We start from the raw sequence: 3,960 nt of genomic DNA, 5'->3' as shown, positions 1-3,960 counted from the left end.
TCAAAACCAAAGACCTCTTAAGGATTTCGCCCAACCATCTAACGAAGAACCTAGTTCTAGTATAGTAAACCCAACCATCCCAGCTAATAATTTCGAACTTAAACCTTCCTTGTTGTAACTAGTGCAACAGAGACAATTCACAGGTCTCGCTACTGAGAACCCAAACTAACATTTAAAAATCTTTCTTCAATTAGCAGACACTTTTAAAACCAATGGAGTTTCTCCTGAGGCAATCCGTTTAAGATTATTCCCTTTCTCCCTCAGAGATAAATCCCTATCATGGTTAGATTCCCTTCCTCCCAATTCCATTACGACTTGGGATAACCTTAGAAGAGTATTCCTTGCTAGATACTTTCCCCCGAGTAAGACCGCCGTTCTTCGAAACCATATAACTAGATTTACCCAAAACCAAGGAGAATCGTTGTTCGAAGCTTGGGAGAGATATAAAGAGTTATTACGAGCATGCCCATATCACGGTTTAGAAAATTGGTTAATCATTCAAACCTTCTATAATGGACTTCACTATAACACTAAGATGACCATCGGCGCTGCCGCAGGCGGTGCACTGATGAACAAACCTTATCCTGAAGCTAGTGCCCTCATTGAAGATATGGCTCAAAACCATCAATCATGGGGAGTGGAACGAGCGACATTTGAGAAGAAGGAAGCCCAAGGAGGAGTGCATGAACTAAGCTCTATAGACATGATGCAAGCTAAAATGGATGCATTAGCCGTTAAGGTCGAGCATATGTGCATAAACCCGAATACTGTAGTCGCAGTTTCATCGGATTGTGAGATATGTGGAACCAAAGGACACCAATCTGCAGAATGCAGTCTATTAAACGAAACCCACTATGAGCAAGTGAACTACACCCAAGGGAACCCATATTCGAATACCTATAACCCTGGATGGAGGAATCACCCGAATTTCTCTTATAAAAACAATAACCCTATCCAAAATAATGCGCCTCTGAGACAACCTGGTTATCAAGCCTTAAGACCAAATCAACCTATGCAACCTGTACCACCAAAGCCGAGCCTTGAGAAAATTATGGAAAATTTTATCACCGCTCAAACCCAACAAAACAAGGAGTTCATGAACCAAAACATTCACGTTAACGAACTGATTACTCAATTAGGAACCAAGGTTGATCAAATAGTTACTCATACCAAGATGCTTGAAACCCAGATCTCTCAGGTAGCTTTAAACCAAGCCCCTCAGACTACACCTGGAGGACAGTTCCCTGGACAACCTCAACAGAATCCGAGAGGACAAGCCAATGCCATTGCCCTATGAAGTAGGAACGCTTATGATGAGCCACCAAACCCAAGATTGAGTGAACCCAAAACTTCTAAGGAATATACCAAACCCCCAGACGAAGTAAAGGAACCAGAGGAATCTGAAAACCAGGAAGCTCAAGAAAAAGGAGAAAAACCTAAAGATAAAGCTTACGTACCACCCGCGCCATATAAACCACCTATACCATATCCGCAAAGACTCAAACAAACCCAGATCAATAACCAGTATCAAAAATTTATTAAAGTTATAGAAAAACTTCATGTAGAAATCCCTTTCACAGAAGCCATCACCCAAATACCTTCTTATGCAAAGTTTCTCAAAGACATCCTTACCAACAAACGTAGACTAGATGATCCGAAGCCTTTGGAATGTAATGCCATTTCCGAGAATAAATTAGCCAAAAAAGATAAAGATCCTGGAAATTTCTCCATTCCTTGTCTTTTGGGTAGTCATGTCATCGAAAAAGCTTTTCTAGACTTAGGAGCTAGTGTGAGCTTAATGCCTTTAGCGGTTTGTGATAGGTTAAACTTAGAAGAATTACAGCCCACTAAGATGTCACTTCAGTTAGCCGATAGATCTGTTAAGTATCCGATAGGCATTTTAGAAGATGTCCCTATTAGGATAGGTCAGCTATTTATCTACTGATTTTGTTGTCATGGACATCAAAGAGGACAATGATATACCAATCCTTCTAGGTAGACCATTCTTATCAACTGCAGGAGCCATAATAGATGTCAAGAGAGGGAAGTTGACCTTTGAGGTAGGTGACGAGAAAATAGAATTTATACTTTCAAAATTTCTTATGGCACCTGTGATGGGAGACACATGTCATGCCTTAGATATCATTGATGAATACGTTAGGGGATTAGAACAAGAAAAAATCATAAAAACAATTAAGTTACCATCAACTCTCATAATGGAAGATGATGACTTTAAGAAACCCTACATCGATGATAACCTTTACGAATGTTTATCCCTTACCCCAGATCCTATGCCATGCCCTAAGAAACCAACCTTAGAACTTAAGGAACTCTCTAAAAACCTGAGATATGAGTTCCTCGATGAAGAGATGAACCGTCCAGTCATAGTCAGTGCTACCTTGAGCCAAGAGGAAATGAACCAACTTTTAGACGTTTTACGAAGATATCCCTCGACCTTTGGATATAATATCTCTGACCTGAAAGGTATAAGTCCATCCGTATGCATGCATCGGATTTCGCTCGAAGAAGATTCAAAACCCTCCAGAGAACATCAGAGAAGAATAAACCCTATAATGAGCGATGTTGTTAAAAAGGAAGTTCTTAATTTACTTGAGGCAAGTATAATCTATCAGATCTCGGATAGTAAGTGGGTGAGCCCTGTGCATGTAGTACCTAAAAAGGGAGGCATCACAGTCGTGCAAAACAATAAAGGAGAACATGTAGCAAAACGTTTAGAAGGAGGATATAGATTATAGAAAATTAAATAAAGCAACCAGGAAAGATCATTTCCCTTTACCATTTATAGACCAGATGTTGGAGCGTCTAGCCAGACACTCTTACTTTTGCTATCTAGATGGATACTCTGGATTCTTCCAAATACCTATCCACCCTAAAGATCAAGAAAAAACTACCTTTACATGCCCTTATGGAACTTTTGCCTACAGACGAATGTCATTCGGCCTCTGTAATGCCCCCACTACTTTCCAACGCTGCATGATGTCGATCTTTGCAGATTACCTAGATGGTATCATGGAAGTGTTTATTGATGATTTCTTGGTTTGCGGATTTGACTTCCATAATTGTCTTGCTAACCTTGAGAAAATCCTGGAGAGATGCGTGGAGGTAAACCTCGTGCTAAACTGGGAAAAGTGTCATTTCATGGTTACCGAAGGAATTGTTTTAGAACATATAGTTTCCGAAAAAGGTATAGAGGTAGATAGAGCTAAGATAGAAGTTATAGAAAACCTAAAACCACCTAAAACTATTAGAGATGTCCGAAGTTTTCTTGGACACGCTGGATTCTACGGGCGTTTTATTAAGGACTTCTCCAAAATAACTAAACCTTTAACTGGACTTTTAATGAAAGATGTTGAATTCATTTTCGACGGAAAATGTAATGACGCATTTAATCTTTTAAAGCAAGCATTAGTATCTGCACCCATTATGAAACCACCTGATTGGTAAGAACCTTTTGAGATAATGTGTGATGCTAGTGATTATGCAGTTGGAGCCGTTCTAGGACAAAGGAAAGATAAAAAATTACATGCCATATATTTTGCCAGTAGAACCCTAGACGCTGCCCAACTTAACTACGCAACAACTGAAAAAGAACTACTCGTTGTAGTTTTCGCTGTAGACAAATTTAGATCTTATCTAGTACGAGCAAAAATTATAGTCTACACTGATCATGCTACCATTCGTTACCTATTAATTAAAAAAGATGCCAAGCCCAGGTTACTCCGATGGATTCTATTACTACACGAGTTTGATTTAGATATAAGAGATAAAAAAGGCACTAAAAATGTAGTAGTCGATCACCTTTCTAGGCTAGAGCATCTAAAGCCAGACTTAGTACCCATAAACGATGATTTCGCCTATGATTTCGTAAATATAGGAATCATTCCTGAAACCCCATATACCATGGCCTTAATCATCATCTCAGTATAAGTCCTCAGTAGT

The 3,960-nt window shown here is 39.3% G+C and overlaps 1 non-coding gene across 1 annotated transcript; it reads right to left on the bottom strand.

Annotated features, from left to right (window-relative positions):
• Positions 1-373: 373 nt before the first annotated feature.
• On the bottom strand, positions 374-480 carry LOC127133944 (small nucleolar RNA R71). Its single transcript, XR_007807736.1, has one exon. It is a non-coding gene; the product is annotated as a small nucleolar RNA R71 (small nucleolar RNA).
• Between the last annotated feature and the right edge of the window lie 3,480 nt (positions 481-3,960).

Source organism: Lathyrus oleraceus, chromosome 3 (assembly GCF_024323335.1).
Source record: "Lathyrus oleraceus cultivar Zhongwan6 chromosome 3, CAAS_Psat_ZW6_1.0, whole genome shotgun sequence".
In the NCBI taxonomy this organism is placed as follows: domain Eukaryota; kingdom Viridiplantae; phylum Streptophyta; class Magnoliopsida; order Fabales; family Fabaceae; genus Lathyrus; species Lathyrus oleraceus.
Note: the sequence above shows the minus strand (reverse complement) of the source record. Positions and strands in the feature narration are given on the sequence as shown.